Here is a 27,269-nt window from a genome sequence, read left to right as displayed (position 1 = left end):
ATGAAATAAAATGTTCTTCTTATAAAATAAAATAAAATAAATTCATTTATTATCATTTTCTGCATTACGGTATCCGGCGAAATGATTTTCGGCAGTCACGGGATCTGTGTACTTTGTTTGCATTTTCTATATTCTTTGATTATTAAAAGATTAGAAGCTTTGTATTACTAGGAAAGTTTTGTTCATGACTTTGCTTATAAAATATTGCGCTTGTACTATTGCACATTGATAATGATGCATTATGACAACGAATCGATAATATTTTATCGAGGAAACGATTCTTGAACTTTTGAAATTTTGTTTGGATTTTTCCACATCAATAGCTCGAAAACCCAAAAAGAGGATGTTTATAAACCCTCTGTTCCAAAAAATCCAAAAATAACCGACTCAAAATGATTGTCTGTTGCATTTTTTTCGAGTACAGTCATTGATCAATGTCATTTTGTGAAGCTTCGATATCAATATGTAATATAGCCAACAACAAAGTCTTGGCATTACATTCCTTCTGTGGAATTTGGCCTTTCTGTTTCAACAGACTTCGCAAGCGATTCTTAGCGTAGCGATCCTATTGACACTATGAATCCGAAAAAGTCGGGGCTCGAATACATGACAACTGGCTTGTAAGACCAGCGCCGTATGCATTGAACCGCCAACCCGGACTATGTCACATTTACTTAAGGATCAAGAGTAAACCAAGTTAACTTGTGTTGGTAATTTGTGTATTACGTACATTTTATTTGGTACGTATGTCATAGATCTATGTATTCATATAGCAACGAGTTTATCAAAGTGGCTTGTACGATTGAGTTTCAAACAATCTTTTTCAACAATAATTTATTCTCAAATGAATGCTAAGCCTAACATTTTGGATGAAATATTTGTTTTGATCAATTTTTCACCAACATTTGATGGAAAATTGCTTACATTTTATGAATGCAGATTTTATTTTTTTAATAAAAAAGTTAGCAACACTGCTTCAGTGCATTTGTATTAGATTGCGCTACACAAAATAAACAAAACTAACTATTTGCTGTTACAAAGTCAATTACTGGGACGTTGTATTTTGTTTTCTCAGGTAGCAGCAAGGCGATTTAAAAAAAAATTCTATAGATTTCCGGTATTCCAAATAAGATTATATAGCAATTGATTATTATACAGCTCAAAAAAACTCGTTCGCGTCGAATGTGCCTTTGTTCAGCTGAATAAAAATTAATTACTTGATTCGTTTTCCTTATAATAAGTAACCTTGAAAATTATTTGTTTTCATAAAATTAATCATTCTTCAGTGTCTATTTATAGAAAGAACGATGTGATTGCGGTGTCCTTCTCGTTGAACTTGATTTTCTTGTTTACACGAACAGAAAGTAGATCTAAACATGCACGCACCTTCACAATGAACGAAATTTTCCGCGCGTCTATAATTACATCAATGTTCAATAGCAGCAGATTAAAAGGAACTATTTTTTGGCCTATACTAATTTATTTCGATCTGACCATCCGTTTTATTTATTTACAAACATTTTTTTCGCCGAATTATACTACGAGCGACGATGATCAGTATTCTCTTTACTAACTAGGAAAAACTATTTTTTAATAAGATAAACCGATCATTACCGGTTGATTTGAGATGTTATTCACTAGACCGATACAGAAATGTTATTCTTACACAGATAAAAACATTTTGTGACTTTACATCTATTTCTATGCACATATTTGAAGCAGGCAATTTAACATAAAGTTGCTTTACGATTCTGTACGTTTCAATATAAGTTAATTGCAAAAAAAAGCGTTAATTGAAAGAGACAATTCTATGTTATTCATTGAAAATTCAATGCAATCCAATTTAGTTTTGTATCGATGATGGTTCTCAATCTAACTTTCGTTTCAACCAATGTCTATTCCATGTTACTATTGAGCTACATGTGTAATATTGGTATATGTTTTCTAAGAACGCAATAAATTAAAACGATAAGCGTTGATAAGTGTTACTACATCGAGTCACTCCAACAATGCACCTTAATATAGATTTAGCGTGAAATTTTATCTTGCACAAAGAAATGTCTTGAGCCGAAAACCCTGCAGTAAAATAACACTTGGTTAGCAACTTAAACCCAAAATCTATTTCTCGTTCTTCGCAACCGTTTGTAAGCCAGTGCCTGAGTGGTTGAAAACAAAAAAGTAATAAATTCGTGTGAAAAATGTCACTCGTGCTGTAATTTCGCTTTTCTACGCAACCGCCAGGAAGAAAACATCTGTTTGTGCAACCTATTTTTTGCGTTTTTTTTTTTGAATCCAAAGTGCCGATAGACGTCATTACCATGAACTCGGTGGTTTCAATGATTTTCATTTTTGGCAAAATGTTCACTCCGACAGAAGGACACCTGGTTTCGCAAATGACGTTAGACTTCTTTCTGCCACTCTTATGTAACGACAGATTGGATAATCTTAGCAGAAACCACAACGTCGAAAACATTCTTTGTCATTGCGTTGAGCGACGTTTTGAATTATGAAATTTTAAAAATTTTAGTATTAATATTAAACCGACTTCATGGAAAGAAATCTGTTATCGTTGTTTGTGACTATTAGGTCATGGAACCAATCCTTTCACATTCCAATTATTCATGATTTTACTATCAAAAAGACCCAAACCATGAACAAAAAGTCTTCTCCCATGAAAATTCGGAATATGCGATACTTGCGGAATGTATTTCATTAGAAAAAACTTTCAACTTCAATTAACTCGTATTACATATACATTTTAGGTTTTTGGGATATATAAAAGGTTTATCGCAGCCCTGGTGTGGCAATTCATTAAAATAAAATAAAACTATACCAAAGAAAAATGAAACAACATGTTTTACTTAATGTGATGATGCCTTCCTCATAAATATTACTAAGGTATTCTTCAAAAAACTGTGTGTGGGTGTAAATTAGTCTAACCTACAAATTGGAATAACTCTGAGCCTAAATTGAACGATTTTGCCCGTTTCGTCATCGGCGTCGATCTAAATAACGTTGTTAAATTTGAAACACCCTGTAGCTTGTGAAAATCGGTTAAACCATCTCGGACAAAAGTGAGCGTGTTCCTTTCTGAAGTTTTCCACCACCGACCAGCCCTTTAATAATTATTGTTGACTTGTTGAATTTCACCCAATCACTTTTGAACAATTAAAAGATATTCGTTTTAATTTAGGAATATCGGTTGGTATCGACAATGTTAACTAAAAATGATACAAAATTGCTTTGATGTCATCGGACACGATTTGCTTGACTTGCTAACGTACCAACGTACACCAAGCTTATGAAAAAAATTATCGACATACTTCATGTATATGACGATCCCATCGCTCAATTCGGTCACAACTTTGGATCCCAAAGGTTCTCCCGGCATGCGATCGATTTTGCCTACGAAACATTTCTCTACAAAATATATTCAATATGAAATATTTAAATTTTTTTTACCTTGATACGGAATAAACTTGATGAGATAGCCATCATGAGAGCACAAACACCAAAATTTGAAACCGAATCGAATAGGTTTCCCACGAATGCACAGTAGTTCAAAAGCGCAATTTCACGCTCTTAATTGATAACTCATAGGATCGTGGTTTTTGAGGTACAGTATCTTCGGCAAAGTTGCTCAGAATGATAGACGCCATCTTTTGGCAAATTTTATTTATGTGATTAATTCCCCTAAAAGTGAGATAAACATTTTATTTTAGCTCAGGGCCAACATAGGGGCTAAGTTACTTCGACAAAGTTGTGCAGAAAGTTATTTCAAACAAGTTTGCTGAAGGTACTATTCCCGTACCTTGAGTTTAATTCAAGATATAATGTATTTTCTGAAAAGGGTGTCCAAAACCAGTTATTGTAAGAAAACATATATATTTTCAATTTATATGAGTTTTTCATGTTATACAAAGTTTTTCATCTTTAAGAACTACACAACTTTCTCGAACATAGAAGTTCCCAGAAATTTATACATTTCGAATATGGATATGTGGAATCGTGAATCCCCTCTTTGCAAAGCGTAGTTGTTTGTCTCTGTGATAATATAACCTATGAAATCTATGTCCAACATGCGGCGAAACATATCATCCGGAGACAATTTATATTTATAGCATAAACTACTCAGATTAGGTGAATGTTCATTGAATACAATGGTTCGTATTGGAAGTCAACTTAAGTTTTTTCCAATGTCTAATTTTTTGCTTCTTGCTTTCGCTTTGGGGCCGTTGCTTTTCGCGGTCAATATTATGGGTTTATTTATTTATTTCGTCAAGCAAATGTAGACTACATATAAATTGTTTACAATGGTCACTTACATACTACTCATTATTTCTACGACAAAGCTAAGATTTTATTGGACTTTTTGGCATAGTAAGGTCAAGATGTTCACAGTATTGATTGTAACGGCGCATTATTCGATTGGCTGGACTGTATTTTGCATAATTTGTTCTAATATTTTTTTCTTAAAATAATTTCCTGGAACGTAGTTGACGGCTAGGTATATACAAATTTAATTGCGATAATACAGGAGCTGATTGACTGCGTGGAGAAATAATGTGGCTGATAACATAAAGCATTGCAAAGTCGCGGCGTTCTTTAAGTGTTTGTATATTGATGAGCATGCAGCGTGCTTCATATGATGGTAGAGGAAATGCTGTCCAGTTTAATTTACGAAGTGCATATAAAAGAAATTGTTTTTGTATCGATTCAATGCGTTCTTCGTGTATAATGTTATATGGATTCCATACTAGGCTGCAATATTCCATATGACATATGTACTATATAGCAATTTTATAGTATATGGGTCTTCGAAATTATGACTAAAGCGTTTAATAAAGCCCAGCATACTGTTTGCTTTATTGGGTTGTAATGTTCCACAAATGTTAGTTTGGAGACCAAAATACACCTAAATATCGTACAATTTTCCTTTTTTCTACTATTTGATTTCCTAAAAATATGTCTACAGAATGGGTTTCGTTTTTCCTACTGAAAGTTATTGAGTTGCATTTTTTACATTGAGTTGGAGTAGACTTTTGCACCACCAAATGTGGAATAGATTGATTTCGTTCTAGAATATTACAACGTCGTTGATATTTTTAATTTCCATGATAAGTTTTATGTCGTCTGCATGTATAAGCACTTTTAGATTTTTGAGTATGAAGGAAATGTCGTTTATATTTAAAATGAAAAGAAGAGGCCCTAGGTGAGAGACCTGAGGTACGCGAGATGTTATTTGGTTCAGAGTTTAAGTTTTGGAAGCGAATTCTATTCCACTACTCAAAGTACAATAACAAAATCAATTTTATTTTCTGACGATATGAGCTTTTCGAAAGAATCATCACCTCCTCGGGTTTATCCGGTAACAGGCATTTCCTATAAAAAAAATTATACTGTATCATCCTACCGTATGATATATCATACACGCAAAAGTAAACATCTGATTTTACATTGTTTCACACTTTATTTCAGATTGTGATATAGAAATAGCTTTTTTAATGTTTCTGCTAATATTTTGTCACAAAATATAAGTATTATCAGATAATTCGATCAAAAAAATACAAAAAAATATATGACCTACTTTTGCACTGCCATTTCCTCTAACTACAGCAGGGTCGAAATACCAGGGTGGCAAGTGACCGAGAAAACCGGGAAAAAGCCGGAAATTTGGTTTTACCGGGAAAAACAGGGAAAAAGTCGGGAATTTGGTTTTACCGGGAAAAACAGGGAAAAAGTCGGGAATTTTAGTGCAAATCCTGGAAAAACAATTACTAGTCCTAATCTTAGTAACGATTTTCAGAATCATGAATTCCCTGATACAAAGAATGAAAAGATGAAAGCCATGTTGTGTTTGAACTAGAAGTTCAGTACAAGTTTTGAAACTTCTTATTGTCCCTCACTATGGTGCACAATTCATTGAAAATGGAGTCAACACCTCAGCAATTTTAAATCAATAAGAGCTTTCTTAGTTGTCATCAATAACATCACAATGAATGCTCATAATGAAAAATAAGGATAATTTGGACGCCTCTGCTGGATTTCTATTAAATCTCGACAAATATTATTAAAGATTCCAAGTGCAAATGACAGTTTCTCTTTGTTTATTTTCCAATTATTACGGCGTATTCCTGTATTTTCCAACATTTTTTAACAGCAGATCGAAAGTTGATAGTTTCAGTCGTTATTCTATGCAAAGTGTAAGATAGAAGAATTACCTAAAGAACCGTAATAATCGAAAGAAAGAGCAAAGAACGAGGAACTGTCATTTGCACTCAGGACCTTTTCTAGTGTTTTTCTTCAAATTTCAGAATAAGTATGCATAATGGTAAAAGTAACATCCGGTAACATGTTTGATAATTTTTTTAAAGAATTATTTGGAGCCGTGTTTTCAGTTGCCAGCCAATGATTTTCCTAATTTCACCAAAATTTGTCTCAGGAAGGATTTTGTTCTCTCGCCAAAACCGAACTCTGAAAGAATATGGTATATGTTGTTAGCAATGGTCTCTCGTCCTCAAATAGGCTCTGTGAGAACTTGTATGGACACATTCAGGGGAAGCTTCAGTGGCTTATGCTTATGGCAGTTGAAAACAAATTGCTGTCTCAGTTGCAACGTCGAAACGGTTCTGATATCATACCATATAAGCAGTGCACAACCCGTAAATTTAGTCACGAGACGTCACTGGTTGTTAGAAGGAATCGGGTTTGCGGGAGGAGTGTTGTGCTTTAGTTCATTCATTTTTAATTTTTAACCTTATACTATACCATGCTCAAAAAGCATTGGAATACACTAGAGATAGTCAGTCCGCGTGCGCTCCAAAAGAACTAGTTCTCCTCGAAGATTGAGTAAACTGGAGTTCTTTATTGAAGAATGATAGCTCTTTATTCTTCTCAATAGAAATGAAAATAATCGAATTCTTTGAGTATGTATACAAAGAAGTTTAGTCTTTCTGAACGTTTGTTGGTTTAAAGAATCTGGTAGAAGTTCACGAACTTTGAAAATGTATACAAAAGAGGATGATTATTGGTAAAAGACATGCAAAAAGCCTTTACTATTATTGAATCTGTTTACTACAAAATATAATTTATAGCTCTCATATGATTTTCCAAGAAACATATAAAGTTTCAGAAAAACGAAAGAACGGCTCAATAAAACTAATTCTTTCGGTACAACTATCAAGTTTTCAACAGTTCTTTGAAATGAACGGCTTTGCCCATTTCTAGAATACACTGCTAACTTGCATAAGTTTTATGAAGGACTGATTTTCCAGATAGCCTTTAAAAGACTGATTCAGTGGTAGTCTTGAAAAAGATTGAATAGTTCGAAAAATAATTATTCTAATTTTAACAAAATAAAGATGGAACACATTGGGCTGAATGGTACTGTTAGTTCAGAAGATGAACGTTTGGACAAACTGTGGATGATAGTTTTAATCGTAGTTCCAAGGAGATACCCGAAAAATATTCATTTCTCAACTCTTGATGTTTTTTTTTGACAAGTTTAAAAAACCGGGAATTTTTAGTCTCGCGCACCGGGAAATTGAAATCGCTAATTCAATTGCCACCATGAAATACAACGAAATGCAAAAACAAACAGTTGACAAGTTAAATTGTTATGAATTGTGTCGGTTGTAGAATTACATCACCTGTAAAATTCATAATTTTTTTCTGTGTAGGTCTAGTTACTTTATGACCATAAAACAGCATTTTATGGTGTTCGTAGTAAATTGCTGATGATAGGAATGCGAAATAATACAAATAAAAACAGTTACATTTTGTTCGTGAAATTTTGATTTTTTGTTGTGTTTGTATGTTTTATTACTATATTTTTTTTCATTGCGTTAGTATATAAAAATATTTAATTTTTTCCAATTTATTTTGTTTTTGTTTACAGAAAACGCTTTGGTTTTGTAAATCGAATTTTCATTTTTTTCACTGGCAATGAATCCGGTACACAGCTCCCAACAATCGAACCTCCGAACCCGGAGACTTCAAATTCTGCGCAACCAGAAGAGCAGTCCAAAATTGCATCTACCTTACCGAAACCTGCTCAAGATCAACCGAAACCAGTCAGCGTACCTTCGAAACCAGCTGAATCACCTTCGATCAAACCGCAAACTACTGTTAACCGTGAAACTAAACCCGTAACTCCGGTTGTGAAACCTGCCGTCATTGTTGAGCCTGCAAAGCCGAAGGTTGAGATTGCACCCCCAGTTCCAAAACCCGAACCTGTAAAACCAAAAGAACAGCCTAAGCCCAGTCCTGTTAGGGTCTCAGATCTGTCGTTGAATGGTAATACTAAACCGTCGCTAGTGAAACCAGATATAACTGCTCCGGTAGCGAAAGCATCCGATGCTCCTCTAGCTCCGACATCTCCAAATTCTTCGATTGTGGTCGAATTACCAACCAGCAACGATGACAGCTTTATCATAGTCGAAAAACAGAAGCCAAAAGTCGGTGTAACTACCGTGAAAGATGCGACCGTTGACTTTCTGAAGGCGGAAGGTGGCAAAGGTCCCGCACCGGTCGTGAAAAGGTAAGACAAATTTGTGTTCCCCGAACAATTGCCACCTCATAAATGAAGCCGCTAGCTTGGCTACTAGCCCGAACTGGCGTTGAGCCAAAGTAAACCAAGAAACTGAACGTTGAATGTGCGAATGGTTAAAATAACTGTTCTGTACTAAGTAAGAATTTTAGGAAAGTCTGCGCAAAAGAAATTAGCATTGCTATGACATTTATCAAAGCAATGGCTTTCTTCAGTTGATGAAAGTCGATATAAATCGGAAGCAGAAATGTATTCTGTGCCAAAAATATGCACACTTACATGGTTTATAAAAAAAAGCAACGATGTCACGTTGTATTTGTGAATTTCAATTCTCGGACATGTGCGGAAAGTTCGTCATTTTGTTCAGTTTGAAAACTTGAATGTTTAAATTTTGATTGTCAAAACTTGTAGATAACATGGACATTGATGAATCCTTCTAGCAAACAGGATCCAACATTTATGGCTCATGATGACGTTATAGGGCTATTGTACCAATAGTCATTAGTAGGATTGCCATATTATTTTGGCGATTAATTGACTTTCAATAAACGAATTTTGATCAAATCGAATACAATATCATTGCTTCGGCTCTAAGGGTGAAGCCAGAGGAAAAGCGACACGCGACACGAAGCGAAGCTATGCGAAACAGATCTCCGTTCACTGAAGTTCAGCAGAAAAAAGACATGTATGTCAGACTGAGTGCGATGCGATCGGTCAGTAGTCGCTTCGCAACGCATCGAGTACACTCTGACATACTTGTCATTTTTCTGCTGAACTTGAGTGGACGGAGCTCTGCCTCGCGACTCCGTGCGATCTGTCAAGTTTCGCATCGCGTCGCTTGTCGCTTTCTCTCTGGCTTCACCCTAAGAAGCAATCAGGTTCACGACAAAATCTGGTCAGATTAAATTTGAAATAAAACAAATTTGCTGTTAGTTTAATCTAAGATGCATTTGTTATTCATTTGATTGTGCATCACTAGTCATCTCAAAACTAATTACAGTTACTTAATAAGGTTGCATTAAGAATCAATAGTAAACCTAGTTCACTTGTGTTGGTAATTTGTGTTTTACGTACATTTTATTCGGTACGTATGTCATAGATCTTTGTATTCATATATGCAGTGCAACCAGTTTATCAAAGTGGCTCGCACGATTGAGTTTCATACAATCTTTTTTAACAATAATTTATTCTCAAACGAACGTTAAGCCAGACTTTTTGGATGAAATATCAGTTTTGATATATTTTTCACCAACGTTTGATGGAAAATTGCTTACATTTTATGAATGTAGATTTCAATTCCCTAATAAAAAGTTAGCAACACTGCTTCAATGGATTTGTATTAGATTGCGCTACACAAAATAAACAAAACTATATATTTTCTGTTACAAAAGCAGTTTTTCGGAACAATATATAGTTTTACGACAACATTCCATATCCATTGCCTTTCGCGTGTTTTTCGAGATGGCATGACCGATTTTCACAAACTTAGACTCAAACGAAAGGTCTTATGGACTCATAGATGGCTATTGAATTTTATTTTTATCCGACTTTTGGTTCCGGAATTACAAGCCAATATGTGCAAATCTATGAGAAAATGCGCATCTAATTTTCTCGGCTTTTCCTCAACCGATTTTTACAAACTAAGATGGAAATGAAATTCTTCAAAAAGTCCTTAAGAAGTTGATTCACATCCGTCTTTGGTTCCGGAATGATGATGATGATGATGATGATGATGGTCCCACCTCATACCCCTACAAAGGTGTGAGCAGAACGAGTTATCTAAATGATAATTAATATTTTTGCACATATCTTAACCAGTAAACAAAAGAAAACGATCTGATTAATCTAGCAGGTATTGATTCTTCTTCAAAAGAACGACTGACCACAAAATAACATTCAAATATTTCGGATTTACTATCCAGGGTTAATCAAGAAAATTTCCAACCCGGGAAGATCCTTGATCACATCAGGAATCGAACCCGATATCTTTACCAGTATCAGACAGTAATTCACCTGGCCCCTCCCGCCGGACCAGTTCATCGCTACACACACCAGCTACGATGGAGTAACGAGACTGCGGATGAGCAGAGCCAAGCCCAATTCCATCAACAACTGTCGATCCCAATTAGTTTCCCGAATCTATTCCTTAAATTATTAATCAAACCTTGCGATCAAGGTCAAGAGCAAACCTAACACACTGAATGCTAAGGCTCTTCGGCCAGTCCTGTTCACTTTCCAAATAGTCACTACCTGCTTCGCGCGCGAGGCTCAAACGTTTGTAGACTGCTCATTATTTTCAACTCTCAAACAAACTAAAAATCCATCATCATCATACCGAACATAGTAACTTAATACGTCTCACAATAATATATATAAACAAAAAGAAAAAGAAAATACAATCTTCGTAATACGTAAAAAAATAAAAAATCTAAAAAAAATTTGAACTAACTAACTAAATATTTGCTTACAAAGCGGACTTTATGTGTGAAATACATAACTTTTTGAACTCCACCAATGCCGCCGCGCGTTTGATTTCTCTTGGCATCGAATTGAAAAAACTTATTCCCTTGTACAATAATGAGTTTTGCGATCTGGCTAACAGAAAGCTTGGTGTTCTAGCATCAGATGCGTTTCTAGTATTGTACCTATGCAGATCAGTTCCTCTTTCAATTCGATCACACAAATATCGAGGCAACATACCATTTAAGATTTTGAAAATGAATATCATGGTTAAGTAGTAAATTCTCTGTTTCACTGAAAGCCATTGTAATGCGTTCAGTAGAAAATCTGAGGAGGTATACTTAAGTTCTTTATTACATGAAAAGGTTTTTAAAAATGTTTTACACTTTAATTCCACTGTTGGTCTTGGGACCGAACTGTTTCACTTCTTAAATCGAACTGACTAACTTGTCCTGCCTGAATGTTCGTTAGACCTGACTACCTAGCCCTAAACTATTGATTCAGCGGTTATCCTGTCCGAACATGTCGAATCGTCGATGCGGCGTGGAGGTTTCGGCTGATGCAATTACTGATGGTTCCTGGCTGATGCAACTACGGTGGCCGGGATGTCTGCTGCGATGTCAGCGGTTCAATAATTGGTAACGGGGTGGTTGACATCTCTACGCGTTGGATACACTGGCGTCTTACTGCTGGCGCGTACTTTGCTAAGGTCTGTGCGTACGGGCCATATGCTATTCGGGTTCGTCCATAACTTCCCCCTTCTTAGATTGAACCGTCTCGGTTCAACCCTAATTGTGAGCTGTCTGCAACTTTGTCTATTGGAATTCGAATAATTAGTTTCAGTTTAAGTTTGTAGATTTCTCGTATGATGAATGTAACGAAGGTTATGACGAGACATGTGATTAAAACTATGGCTCCAATGTTAAATACTCTTGTCCTTTTTGTAATGGTTTCTAGATGCTCTAGCTTATGACGGTTATGTACGTGTAACAGTTCCAAATTGGTGATGGGCTCAGATATTAATTCTGATTCGTTTACGTGCACTAAATGGAGTGGAAGGATAGTGGGTTTGGTTTTTCCTTTGAAAATCTTGTTGTTGAACTGCGTTCCATTGAGTTTTATGGAGCAATTTTCGAATGACACAAGGTATGTTCCTGTCAGATTTCTTGATCCAAAACCACAACTGTTCTGCATAAGTGTTGGTTCAATGGAGTTTTTTATCAGTACTCCAAGGTTTTCGATTGATTTGAACTTCGAGAGCGTTGATGGCTTTGTAAAAGTACAAGTACCAGGATTTCCTCGTAATATTGGATGGAGACATTTGTCGTTGGATATGTTGAAGAGATTTTGTATGTCACAAATACTGTTTTTCTCAATGTTATTGCATGGATGTTCTACCAGATATGATTCGTTGTTGCCAACAATAGCGTTGGTAGCGTTTATTGCGATGATTTTGCCGTTTATGGGAATGGTTTCTATATGAAGTTGTACATATTCTCCTCGTCTAAGCTTGGGAATTTTGATAAGGACTATTATGTCTGAATCGTTATGAAAGGCTACAGGTTCCAGAAACTCATAAGTTTGATCGTAGCTTTCAATTGATATGCCTTGTGATTCCAACAGTTGCGTTGCAAATTCCAGTTCTGGAGGTTGTAAGAACGTTTTTGATATTATACCAAGTTTCGATAGTTGTATTGATTCGAAGATTGTCATCAGCTGGTGGTGGATCATGTCGATGTTGAAGATGATGCTGTGTACGTGTAGAATGTGTTTCCAGTCGATTGGCCTGTCTAAACTCAACCTAGCTTGTTTTATGATGCTATCAATTTCTATAGATTGTCTATAAGCTTCTTTTGTTAAATTGTTAATCCTGCTTTCAAATAACTCATTTACTCTGACCTGTTCATTGTTTTCTGTAACTAAAGCATTGTTTGAATATTTCAAAGATTCCAATTGATTTTCAATTTTGAGTAAATCTTCATTATCAAGGTTTCCCGTTATCATTTTTATAGTAGATCCAAGAAAATTGAGAGATCTTTTTGTTTTCCTTCGTTTTATAGTTAAATTTTCTAGTACAAAGTAAGCTTGGCTATGTTTTTGTTTTAAAATGTTGACTATTTCGATAATATTTGAATTTTCTTCTAGTTTGTTGATAATTGTTTTATATTGTTTTAAGATAATACTAAATGGATACAGATTGAATTTGTGAATTAGCGTGTGGGAACCTTCTTTTAAAAAAACGGGTTTGGTTTTGAAAGCAACAATGCCTGGATTGTTGTTTAGTTCGATTATTTCTATGTCAGAAGGACTGATGAAATCGCACCACAGAAGTATGATGCAACAATAAATTATAGTAACTCTCGTTGTCATCTTTCAGCTGTAAAGAAACATTAAATTGAAGACAAAAAAATGGGATTATTAATTATTGTTAGGGTAAAATATTTCGTTTTCGTTTTAGTTTAGTTTTGTGGATTTTTCTTCCGCTCTCGTCAATTATGTTAGTTTCCCTATTTTCTACTACTTTTAGTTCTTGATATCGAGGTTGGTGTTTTAGATTATTGCGTTTTCTCTCGAAGATCGTGTCATTTAAAGAGAAATTTTCAGGCTCTTCTCTGCTCTTGTTGAGTTTTTCTAAATCTCTGAGCTTCTTTTGTTCATATTTTTCAGAAAAGAGTCTGTAGAATATCTCTTTTTGTCTAATTCTTTCTTCTAAATCTTCGGGTACCGTTTCCTCATTTTTAAAGCCAAAGAATAGCTCTTTAGGGGTTAATTTTGTTTGCGAGTGTATTGATTCGTTATAAATAGAGACTGCCAAATTAATTTTTCCTGTTTCTGACAAATCTTTTGTTGTTTCTCTAATACTCAAGATGTTATGCAGTTCTCTCAACGTTCTGTGAACAATTTCAACCGTTCCGTTGGAAGAAGACTGCCCAACACTTGTATAATGGTACTCAACATCATTTTCTTCAAGGAAATCTTTAATTGTTGTTGAAGTGAATGATGCTTCTTGGTCCATGACGAGAAGGGAAGGTTTTCCTACGTTTGAAAAGAAGTGAGTTATAGCTTTAAGTATGTGTATAGCGTTGCGTGTCCTTAGAGGGATCGCCATTGTTAGTCTTGAAAACTTATCGCATAATGTTAGATAATGTTTGTTATTGATGATAAAAATGTCCATATGTACAATTTGCAACGGTTTTGTAGGTGTTGCTGTTAGTTTATATTGTTGTTTATATGGCCTTCTTTCATACTTAGCTGTTTGGCATAACCTGCAAAGGTTGATAAATTTGGTAATTTTTGATTTCATATTCGGGAAAAAATATTTTCGGGATATGTGGGATTTAGTTTCGGTAATGCCTCTATGGTTTGCGTTGTGTTGTCTTTGGATTATTAGGTCTTGTTCAAGTTCGTCAGTTATGTCTTCTAGCAATTGTTGCGTCCAGAATATTTTAAATGTCTTCGCTCTGGAGAAATAGTTCTTGTATATTGTTTGTAAACTACACAGTATCTTTTCGCTACAGTAAATGCCGGTAGTGCACCTATTTGTGGCGTATTCCTTCAAAATGTTGATTAATGAGGCGGGACCGAAATTGGTCTTTTTGATTATAGTTCTATGATAGTTTCTAAATAAGGTTAGAGATTCTTGGCTATCCTCGTTCGCTTCTTGCAGAATAATTTGATTTCTGAAGTCGTTTAGAGGCCTAAGTGTCGATGGGATAAAGTCGCTATCGTCGGTATCCGCAGAGTGTTGTGTCATGTCGTCACTGGAGGAGGAGTTTGCGTTTATTTCTGTTTGCTGTTCTGGTTCAGGTTCGATACGAGAAAGTGCGTCCGCATTTGTGTTTAATGTTCCTTTTTTGTACTTGATTTCGAATTCAAGTTCTTCTAAAGCAAGTTTCCAATGTAAAAGTCTTCGGTTTAAATCATTTTTCTGTCGGAGCCACACGAGTGGTTTGTGGTCCGTGCGTATTTCAAAATGGGTTCCATAAATGTACGGTCTAAAATGTTTTGTTGCCCAAACAATGGCTAACAATTCTTTTTCAGTAGCAGAATAGTTGCATTCTGCTTCATTCAAAGTTCTTGATGCGTATGCAATAGGGTGTTCTTTACCGTCATCGAATTTTTGGGACAAAACTGCTCCGAGTGCGAAGTCGCTTGCGTCAGTTTCGAGAATAAATTTCTTGTTAAAATCAGGATATTTTAAAATGGGATCGGTTGTCAGTAATCGTTTACAATCATTGAAGCAGTTAATGAATTATTCGTTATGAATAATTTTTTCATCCTTTTTTAAACATTTCGTTAAAGGTTTAGTTAGTTTCGCGAAGTCGCGAATAAATTTCCTGTAATATCCAAGTAAACCTAAGAATCCTTTGATTTGAGTAGTGGTCTTTGGAATTGGCCAACCTAGAATTTTTTCAATTTTATTCGGATTTGGTCGAATGCCGTCTTGGGTTATTATATGGCCTAAAAACTCACATTCCTTCTGAAGGAACTCACATTTGTCTAGCTGAATTTTTAGATTAGCTTGAGCGAGTGTTTGAAGAACTTTGTTTAAATTGTCGAGATGTTGCTGAAGTGAATTACCAAAGATTATGATGTCATCTAAATAGACTAGGCAACACTTTCCGATTAAATTTCCAAGAATGTGATTCATTACACGCTGGAAAGTTGCTGGTGCGTTTTTAAGTCCGAAAGGCATACGTATGAATTCAAAATGTCCTTGGTCCGTACTGAAAGCGGTTTTCGGCCTGTCCTTGGGATGGACTTCAATCTGGTGGAATCCAGATTTTAGATCTAACCTAGTGAAGTAGGTACTACGACCAAGCCTATCGAGTATTTCCTCGATTCGTGGGATTGGAAATTTGTCATCCACGGTTTTTTCGTTTAATTTGCGGTAATCTATGACAATGCGCCATTTCTTCTTGCCGCTAGCATCAAGTTTCTTTGGAACGATCCAAATTGGAGATGTCCATGGTGAGATGGAATTTTGGATAATTCCATCTTCAAACATTTCGTTTACTTGCTTCTCGACTTCAGCTTTGTGAACCTGGGGGTATCTGTATGTTTTCGTGTGCACTGGAATGTCGTCAACTGTTTTAATTCGATGTTGGATTGTGGAAGTGCAAGACAATTTTTCTGAATCTTTGTGAAGGATTTTGGAATATTTAGCAAGGGTTTTCAATAAAGCAGGTTTTTCTTCAGAGTTAAGATGACTACTTCTAATCATTTTTTCTAATTCTGCGTAGGGTGTGTGAGATGTTTGATGCAGGTGATTTAAGTTTATGTTATTCACCTCTGCTACCTGTATTGTTTTTGCCGGATGCGTCCAATGAAATGTCACGGTTTGGCCGAAATTTCTTATCGGGGCGTTTACGAAACCTTTTTCTGCATGATACAATCCTGACTGGATTACTGCATTGTCTATTTTTATATCATTAGGAAGGTAAACGTTGCCACTGTCTTGAGAAACAGGGAGTTTAATGATTCTCGTCGAATTTTCAGTCAGTGTGATCTGCGGCGGACCTAATTTCCTTATTTGCATGGCAAGTGTTTTTTGTGGGAGAACTAATTTATGATTGCTCACGTCAATAAGAGCTTCTAAATCAGAGAGTGTTTCATAACCAATGATACCGTCGAAAAATTTATGAAAATTTAAAAGGTAAAAATGAACTTTTTGTTTCATACCGAAAAGTGTCGTAATAAATTTTTTATCAGCGGAATGTTGTCCTGAAGTGTTAGAGATTCGAATGGTTTTGCATTTTTCTTGTTTTGATTTTGGGATCAGACGGGGAGAAATAAAATTTTTGTTTGAACCACTGTCTACTAGTAATTTTGCATCTTTGTCAAAGAGTTTAACTGTTACATAGGGTAATCCATTTATTGCATTCAGGTCAGCGCGTTGTGAGGAAAGACAATTTGAAAATTTACACCTGATTCTTCGGCTTCTACTTCCTCTTCGGTGTCGCTTATATCTAATTCGTTGTCTTCCTGCTCGGCATCGTGATTGTAAATTCTGTTAGAACGCAACGATGGGTCTATTTCCATTGGTGTCGTTTTTTGCCTGTCTGATGAATTTTTGTGCCGGGTTGAAGATTGTGCTTCCGGGTATTTATTGTATGATTTATTAAAAGGCTTAAAATTTTTGTTGGAATTAGGTTGTTGCTCGAACGCTGCTTGGGTGTGTGTTTTAGTTTTCTCTGCATTTTGGAATCTACACAAGAATGCATAAGCATCCTCTAAATCACTTGGTTGAGCAGTTTGAGCATATCCGAAATATGGTTTACTGAGTCCATTTATAAAAGCAGCCAAACATTCTTGTTCTAGAAATTGGTTTATTGCTTCCCAGTGTGCCAAGTATGTTTGATTTTGCTTCGCTAAAGATTTCATGTTAACCATAATTTCTTTAGTGCGTTTGTAATAAATGTGTAAAGATTCGGTCATTTTCAATGACCAGAGTTGTGTTTGGTAAGTCGCAATGTTATTGCGATCACCATAAGCACTGTGTAACATGTCTGCTACCTCCTCGAAGGTAGTAGGGTTTCCATTTACACATATCATGTCTCGGGCTTTGCCTTCGACTTTGGTTATCACCGCCTGTTCGTACACGGCAAATAGATCCGGTGCTACGTGTGGTCGGCATAAATTTAAAGCTCTTCTGGCTGTGTCTAGCCAATGAGTCAATTGTTTTTTATTCCCGTCGAATGATGGAATCATCCGAATTGGATCAGGAATTCTGAAGAAGTCAGTGCGGCGTTCCTCCATTATGGGAGCTTGCCGTTGTTGTTGTTGCAGTTGTTGCTGCTGCTGTTGTAAAGTGCTATTCTCCATTTGGAGAGCACCGATTCTTTGTTCCAAGCTTTGAATTTGGTCAAAGATGGCTTGCAAATTAACGTTTTCCATTTCAGAGAACTTTAAGGCTCTTACTTTTGGAATAGGATTGAATTTGGGCATAAAGTTTTTAGTAAAAGAAAGGGAGAGATTACTCACGGTTCCTCGTTCTTGAAGGATTTAAATCCACCGCTTTAGTTGAGATCCTCCAATTGATTGACGCGAATCGCCTACGGGGTGAGGGATGGCTTGCGATGCTTCTCGATGAAACTTCTCCGCCGGTCAATCAACGTTCCGGGTTGAACACTAATTTGTAGGTTTTACTTAATCGTAAACTTTCACTACACTTGTTGGAGTCTCTTCACTAAGTCGTAGAACGAGCCGTACGACTGCGCCACTTAAGTTCTTTATTACATGAAAAGGTTTTTAAAAATGTTTTACACTTTAATTCCACTGTTGGTCTTGGGACCGAACTGTTTCACTTCTTAAATCGAACTGACTAACTTGTCCTGCCTGAATGTTCGTTAGACCTGACTACCTAGCCCTAAACTATTGATTCAGCGGTTATCCTGTCCGAACATGTCGAATCGTCGATGCGGCGTGGAGGTTTCGGCTGATGCAATTACTGATGGTTCCTGGCTGATGCAACTACGGTGGCCGGATGTCTGCTGCGATGTCAGCGGTTCAATAATTGGTAACGGGGTGGTTGACATCTCTACGCGTTGGATACACTGGCGTCTTACTGCTGGCGCGTACTTTGCTAAGGTCTGTGCGTACGGGCCATATGCTATTCGGGTTCGTCCATAACTGTATATCTACTACATTTTAGAATTAATCGCATGATCTTATTTTGCAGTCGCTGTAATCTCAAGATTTGTGTGTTATTAGCAAGAAACAGAATGGATGGGCAAAAGTCAATGTGTGGTGAAATGACTGTTTTATACAAAAGAATCTTACTATGGGTCGTTAAGTCATTTTTCAAACGACATAATACACCATACTTTTTGGCAATCTTCTTGATGACGTTATTGATATGAGATTTGAATGTTAACTTTTCATCAATTATGACTCCAAGAAACTTCATTTCTCTAACGCGATCAATAGTTTCACCATCAATTTCCACATTGGCGTCATGACCTGTGCTAACAGAAGAAATAACCATATATTTAGTTTTCGCGACGTTTAGTTTCAGTTGCTTAAATTTTAACCATCGAACCAGCGAACTTAGATCCTCGTTCAAATGTGCAACAGCTTCATTGAAATCTTTAGCCGTAATGAACAGAACAGTATCATCAGCAAACAAATTTATATCACAGAAACGTAAGACTCGCTTCATATCATTAATATACATAATAAATAGAATAGGACCTAACACACTTCCCTGAGGCACACCAAGTGAATTACCGAGGGAACTAGACACTACATCGTTAAAAACAGTCTTTTGAGATCTACCACATAAATAGTTTTCAAACCATTCATGTGCCACTCCCCCGATGCCAAAACGCTGTAATGTCTGCAACAATAAAGGTCTTGAAATTGTTTCAAAGGCTCTCTTCAGATCCAAGAACACAGCAAAAATACTCTCTTTGACTTCGATTTTCTCCTTCCATTTTGCCAACACTAGATTCAAAGCGGTCTCACAAGAGTGACCCTCACGATATCCCGATTGTTCCGGTATTAGCAAACTGTTAGAGTTCAAATAGTTAATCAGCTGATCTTTAACAACAAGTTCCAGAATTTTTTCCAGCGTGTGCAACATGTTAATGGGACGGTACTCCTCGGCTTTATCCGTTCCAGTAACCTTAGGGATAGGAACCACCAGAGATTCTTTCCACACCTTAGGCACGTGCCCCGTGTTCAACGATTCATTTACCAAATCCAGTAGATCGTGTCCGATAACATGAAAGCAATCCTGTATCACTTCTGAGTTAACATTGTCAATACCCGTCGATTTTCCCAAATTAAAACAAATATTTTTCAATTGTTCAAAAGTGATTGGTTGAAATTCATCAAGTCTACAATAGTTATTCATCGGCTGTGTTATTTCAACAGGTTCACCTACCAATTCAATACTTTGATTGATCTGCTGAACACTACACTTTTTTAATATGTCAGTAAGAATAGATGCTATGTGATCCAAATTTCCGGACAACTGTGTACAACCCAAGCTTCTTGATACAAGTCGAGATAGAGTTTGCTTTGAATAGTTTTTCCAACACTTGATTTTCACCGTATCTTCCTCATTTCTAGAGCTACTCGTTACGGAAATTGCAATTGTTTCATGATCTGAAATCTTGCAATCGGATTCCACATTTGAATAAATACCGTCGAAATTGGAATACACGTGATCTATCAATGTTTTACTGTATCTCGAAATTCTTGTAAATTCATTCACAGTTTGCCTCAAATTGAAGAATTCTGCTAACTGTTTCAATTGAGTCGAACCTTGATCACTGAGCCAATCAATATTAAAATCTCCAGTAATAATATTTAGTTTACCGAAATCGACGAAATTCTCCCACCAGTTTTCTAGAATTTCCAGAAAATGGCGATCGCTTGAACTTGGAGAGTGGTAAACAACTCCATAATTTCCCATCTGCATGCCTCTTTCAACTGATATACCCAAGAACCAATTATTTCCAACTGCTTCGTTTGATCGAATGCTGAATTTAATTGATTCTCTGGCGTAAATTGCAACTCCACCCGTGTGCCTGGAATGGGACAAACAAAAAGCAACAGTGTAACCCGGAACACTGAACTGATCGAAAGCGTCAGAATCAACTATATGTGTTTCTGAGAGCAAAACTAATGAAGGGTGTCTATCCTCTATAAGATGACGCAATGCGACATAATTAGAAGACAAACCGGCTATGTTCAAATACAAAATATCTGAATGCCTCTCATCCATTAGTTGCTATTCCATTGACATAATGTTGTTCTTTCTCGTTTCAAGCAATCTCAGATATACAGGACACTGCTTACTAAATGCTGGATGGTGAATGTCTAAATTCAATTTCCTTTCTTTGTTCATTTTCAGACAATTAACGCATTTGAATTCAGTTGAATAACACTCAGATGTTCTATGTGCGGAATTACATTTGGAACAATTTTCACTGTTTAAACATTCGGTGCTCTTGTGACCAAACTCACCACACCTGAAACAGCGCAATACGTTGAACGACTCGAAAACCGAACACCTATCCCAGCCGATGCAAACCTTGCCGGCTGCCATCAAGCTGGAACAAGTCTTCTTATTAACCTCAATTATAACACTATATTTGTTATATTTGAAGCGTGGATTCTCAAAGTCAGCAACAACTTTTACATCTTCGATCGAAATTTCCTGATTCTGACTTTTCAATAGGTCAATAAATACATCAGAGGAATATCGATCACTCATCCCCACTATTTTCAGTTTTGGTTTCCCGGGCTTGGGTATAACAGCATTGTATTCAGTTCCTAAATTGCTTTCAATGTTTTCTTTCACTGATTGAATGTCCTCTCCTGCTGCGCACTCAACAATAATCGAGCCATCTTTACCATTTTTAAAATTACTAATTTTATGTGTTCTTGGATCTAACCTACCCTTCAAAACCTTTCTCGTGTCATCGCTCGTTTGCGAAGACTCGACAGGTTTGATCATAATAACCGAGCGAGTCTTACGATTTCTATTGCTATTAGTTCTTTTTCCAGAAAATTTCCCAGATAGAACGTCCGCGTATGACTTTTTGTTATTTCTATCAAATACTTCGTCGTTACCTTCATTAACAATATTCTTATCAAGCGGTTCATCATCAGTATTTGAAATAACTTTTCTCTTTCGTCTAGGATTTCCATCCGACTCCGAATGAGTCTTCCTATTTGCAACAATTCTCTTTCTATTCATTACAACCATATCATTATTATTTTGCTGATTATTTAAAATCAACAAACTTTTCAAATCGTCCAACTTTTTGGCCACACTGTTTTCTAAGCAGGCCATTTTGCTCTCCAGAGCATCATTGGAAGATCTGATCAGTCTATCGATTCCCTTTTCTATCGCGTTATTAATGTGTGCCTCGATGCTCTCTCGCACACCAGCAAACGAATCAGTGATGGATTTGAATTTTTCCATCTCCTTCTTCATATCACAAATAAGCGAAAGAACATCATCCTTTGGCATCACATTAGCCATCGCGGCACCTTCCAAGCAATCAGCACATTTAAACAAAAGCGCCGGTGTATCTGAAACCCAACCGGCCATGGCTCTCGTAAGCCCAGTACAGCGCTGGTGATAGCCATTCTCGCAAACTGAACATGCAATTCTAATATCCGATATGGTTATTTTTTCATTACACTTCACACATTCACCCATCATTCATGCACAAACCAAACCGGCCCGACACACAGCTGGGGGAGAAATTAAAGCAAAGTGAACCATGCAAAAACAATAGACAATGCACAATCAATATACCACGGTACGACGCCGCTTTGTTTGAGCGATCGCCGCACGGCGATTATTGACACAATTTACAGCACAAAATAGAAGTATTTACAAAACACTTTCTACTTATCTGTTTAAAGCACAATTAGTCACTTGCTTAGTTGAAAAAATTTTCACAAAAAGCCACCTATTTCACACAAAATTTATCACAATTTGACTCAGCACTAAAGACGCACAAGTTACCATGTTCGCCATTCAATACACAAAAGCGGGATTAGTAAAAAAATTCGATTTCATGCGTATTTTTTCACAAGCGATGGCGAAATGAGGTGCACATTTTTATAAAACTTACTGGTAAATTCATCCAGTTCACAGACCTTGTTAGTTGGTGGATATATAAATCTACTATTAGCGCCCGATCTCCGCTTCCGAACGCACCGGTAATTGTGAAGAAAAGCTCCAAAAACGGATCTCACTTCGATTTCTTTGCAACGGTAAAACCGATTTTCACAAATCATAATTCAAACTAAAGCTCTCATTGTCTTAAAAAATACCATGCAATTTCATCCAGATCCGACTTCTGGTTCCGAAATTAAAGGGCAATGAGTATCAAAACGTTCAAACTGTCATACAAAATAATACAAAATCGGTACGTGCTGGTACGGAAGAAAAAGAAAACGCACCCGCCTAGCACATAGCGTGCAGGGTTGCCACATTTAAATCTGTACTAACGTGACATAACTGTTTACAAATTGAAAAGGTGATGGTACACAGTTCAAAAAAGTCTTGTGATTTAACATTTTTAAGATGCACTTAAATGGAGCATCGCATTTCAAACAGATTTATATTCAAGAACATGTGAAATTGTGTGATTTGAAAAGTGCACGAGTTTGAAATCGAATGAAATAAAAAACAAAAGATCAATAGCAACAGCGCGACTTGAACCGAGAAACATTAGATCACAAAGTACGTCAGTAAATCGACTGAACCACAGAAGTCCATATCCGCTTGATGAATAATTGAACCATATAAATCCATACAGTAGCACTTGATAACCGAGTGAAAATTACATACGGAGCCTGTAACAGTCAGTGCGAGTGGAATTTTGCGTCATTCAAAAAGTTATGAATTGTTTTTTTTTTTGTTGAATTATGTCACCTGTAAAATTCATATTTTTTTTCTGTGTAGGTTATACCGAAGAAAGTTTTTGATTTTATTCAAGTTTGAAAAAAGAAACTTAACAGAATCTTCTAATGATATTTTTGAAAATTATATTACTTGGTGGATTAGAAAAGGTTTTGCCTTTCTCATATAGAAAGGCTATGCAATCACTGTGAAAACCGACTTTTTAACCGAGGCCCGGAAGACCGAGTGTCATATACCATTCGACTCAGCTCGACGAACGGAGCAAATGTCTGTGTGTGTGTGTGTATGTAACAAAAATATGCACTCACTTTTCTCGGAGACGGCTGAACCGATTTTCACAAACTAAGATTCAATTGAAAGGTCCCATGGTCCCATGGTCCCATAGCCTGCTATTGAATTTCATCCCGATCCGACTTCCGGTTCCGGAGATATAGGATGATATGTACCAAAAAAATGGAAGAAAAATATGCACACTTTTTTCAGAGATGGAAATCGGTTCTTCCACAAACTAAAATTCAAATAAAAGGACTAACAGTCCCAGAGCCTGCTATTGAATTTTATTTGGATCCGACTTCCAGTGTCGGAGTTACATGGTAATATGTGAAAATTAGAGAAAATGTATGCACTCATTTTTCTCAGAAACGGCTCAACCGATTTTTACAAACTAAGATTCAAATGAAAGGTCTTTTAGTTTCCTAAAAATTTCTAGAATTTTTTTTCACAAACGATGATCAAAAACAGGTACAAATCCATTGAAACTGTCTGATAAATTATTCCAGTTTGCTTGTTAGTTCGTGGGCATAAAAACTTAATTTGGTCCCCCCCCTTTTCCTGTTCCGGAAGCACCGAAAGTGGTGGAGGAAAACTCCAAAAATAGAACTCACTTCGATTTCTCTGCGATGCTTGAACCGATTTTCACAAATTATGATTTGAATTGAAGCTCATATTATCTTTAAAAATGCTGTGAAATTTCATCCGGATCCGACTTCCGGTTCCGCAGTTACAGAGCGATGAGTGTCAAAGTTTTCAGATCGCCATATAGATTGACAACACCGAAAGAAGAAGAAAACACAAAACAAACGATACGTGCTTTGTTCTATTTCATACACGCTATGAAGGAATCGAAACGGTTACGGATCTCTGCTAATGGTGTGTAATATTGGAAAAAGACGGTGATGCGGTTGATAAAAATTTTAGCTATTCTATGATAAGTGCGATTGAAAGAATAAACGAATGTCATTGAATTCAAATTTATTTGAAAAAATTTGCAATTTTCACAGCCAATAGTGCAGTAATACCGTGCCGGTGTCAATCATAATAAGGAGTGTATCGAAAAGTAGTTAGCAACATTGATTATTGAATAAAAAGCGAAAAAAAAAACATATTTTGGCATCAGTTTTCGATATAATGTAGAAAAATCACATTTTTATGCATTTCACTGATTATATTGAAGAAAATTCTAGTTTCTGTGAGACGCTCGCATTTTGGACTTGACATTCTTTATTAAATTCTGCACAGTTACTTTTGTGACTTCCCTGGTGGCAGCTGTACAGTTTTTTTTTAACTCCTGCATGTTTTGGGACACTGTACCTTCCTTCCGAAAGTGCCGCTTGATAATTGCCTTTCAATTGGCCTTTCAATTGGCCGAAGATCCGGGCAGTTCGGTGGTGTCCTTTTCCACGAATTGTACATTATTTTTTGACAACCACTGTAGAACGGTGTTGGCGTAGTGGGCTTATGCTTATGTGGGCTTAAGCCTTATGCTTTCTGTACAGTGGCAGCATTTTCTTCTTCAAACATTCTTCCTCGTACACCTTGGCGTTAATTGTGCCCTTCATGAAGAAAATCGACGACCGCAAACCACATGTACAAATTGCTTGCCAGACCAACACCTTCTGCCCAAACTTTTCCATCGCCACCGTTGTGTCAGCGTCGTCCAGGTCCTGGTACACCGATTGCGGTCTGGGCAGCTCTCGAGAGTCTTCTTTGGCGTAGGTTTCGTCGTCGATCAGGATGCATCCGTCTTTATTATGTAGAATCCTGTTATACAGTTTTCGCGCTCTTGTTTTGGCCTGAACTTGCTGTACCAGGGACTTTTTCGGCACCTTCTGTTTCTTGTACGTTTTCGGGGAGTTCCAAACTTTGATCCGTTGAATCATCCCGATGCTGGTGTTGAACTGCTTGGCCAAATCCCGCGTCGACGCCGATGGGTTTTTCCTGATGTACTCAACCAGTTTTAAGTCCTGCCCGGGTTGGCTGGAACCCGTTTTCCTACCGGATCGGGGCAAATCCTCCATGGAAAGGGTCTTACCGAACTGCTCGATAATATTTTTGACACTGGTGTGGTGCACTTTCACCCGTTTTGCAATTTCGTTGCACGTGACACCACTTTCTGAGCACCAAGTGTGCATAATTTTCTTTCGCGTTTCCGGATCAATTCGACTCATCATTGAAACGATAAACCGTACCGAAACCAATCGATTGCGCAGCTGTTATTGACATGTAAACAAACATGTCACCGCAAAACACGCTGCAAAAAATTAAGCCATTTCAGAGTAATAACTGTTTGAATGTTGCTAACTACTTATCGATACACTCGTTAATAAAAGTAATAATCCTACTACATGTTTTATGCCGTTGATTCATGCTGTTTAGCTTGATTTGCATATGCAGAAGTAACAGAAACGAAGGTTCGCTTCGTTTTTTAGATTTCGTCTAATTGGTTTAATCAAAATTAAGCATAAGATAGTAAGTCGAGGTTTAACTAGGTTCAAAACTGTTCCAATTTGTTGGTCATATTTGTTGCTGGCAAACAAACCAATTTCGGCTATTCCGGTCATCTGAATCCGGTTTTGGAAGAATTGGAAATGGTGATTAAAAACTGCAAAAGAGTCTCACTCGCTTTCCTTCGAGATGGCCACATCGATTTTCACAAACTTATAGGTTCAAAGGAAAAGTCTTACAGTTTCATACGGAATTCCTGATTTTTTTTGTAAATACTACTTCCGGTTCCGGAACTACAGGGTAAACAGGATTTGTAGAGTGTGTTAGATTAGGTCCGAACAAACTTTCCTATTTCTATTCAATGAACAGTTGTTTTAGCGAATTCCACAGTAATATTTATGATGTTATGAGTAATATGAGAAAGGCATCATTATACCACTAGGTGGATTAAAACAGGTTTTTTCTTTACGTTTTGTCTTCGACTCATAGACTTGTTGGAACGGTATTAGAACAATTGTATTACTCTGCAAGGCGAATACATTGATGCATAAAACCGAAATTTGGAAAAAAAAAAGTGTTACTTTGATCAACGATCGCGCCGGAAGGTATGAAGGCGCCTTGCAGGACACGGAACATGCATGCAGTAACGTACCTAGGAAAATTGGCGTCCAGGTCAAAATTTGATTTGACGCCAACATCGTTGGTTTAGTGAGCAGAAAAATAATAGTTTCCTAAATTCTCTCTCTATAGGGGTCGATTCGGTGAGCAAAAAAAAGGACCCAGGGCAAATGCCATCGATTTGGTGAGCAAAAAAAAGACCCAGGGCACCCCTCCTAGATACGCTACTGCATGCATGGGACCGAAATTGAATTGGTATTTTTGTTCGATTTCTCACTGGATGTCTGATTGTGATCGTTATAATTTCCCTGTTTTGTGTTCTGAGTAACTTTTGCTACTCTTACACGCCATTTATAATTGACGATTTTTTTTAGCATTTTTCTTCTTTCACCAAATATTCGTCGATGCCTTTAGGGAACTTGGGATCGTAACAATAAATGTGCGGTTTAACTTTTCTTGCTACTCCAAATATTTAGTTTTTCCGTTATTTATTCATGTATTTTTGGACCGTTCTTTTCATTGTGA

General features: G+C 36.7%; 1 protein-coding gene across 2 annotated transcripts in view; it reads left to right on the top strand.

The window, feature by feature from the left end:
• Positions 1-27,269, top strand: part of LOC131434570 (arginine kinase 1) — a 243,705-nt gene that overhangs the window by 45,941 nt on the left and 170,495 nt on the right. Inside the window, exon 1 of one of the 2 annotated variants that reach the window (XM_058601402.1) lies at positions 8,386-8,539. The exons of the other annotated variant lie outside the window; for it this stretch is intronic. The gene's annotated coding sequence lies outside the window, so the exon portion shown is untranslated. Of the gene's footprint in view, positions 1-8,385; positions 8,540-27,269 lie in introns of those variants that run through there. 2 annotated transcript variants of the gene reach the window in all.

The sequence above is a fragment of the Malaya genurostris genome, chromosome 3, assembly GCF_030247185.1.
Source record: "Malaya genurostris strain Urasoe2022 chromosome 3, Malgen_1.1, whole genome shotgun sequence".
NCBI classification, from domain to species: Eukaryota; Metazoa; Arthropoda; class Insecta; order Diptera; family Culicidae; genus Malaya; species Malaya genurostris.
Note: the sequence above shows the minus strand (reverse complement) of the source record. Positions and strands in the feature narration are given on the sequence as shown.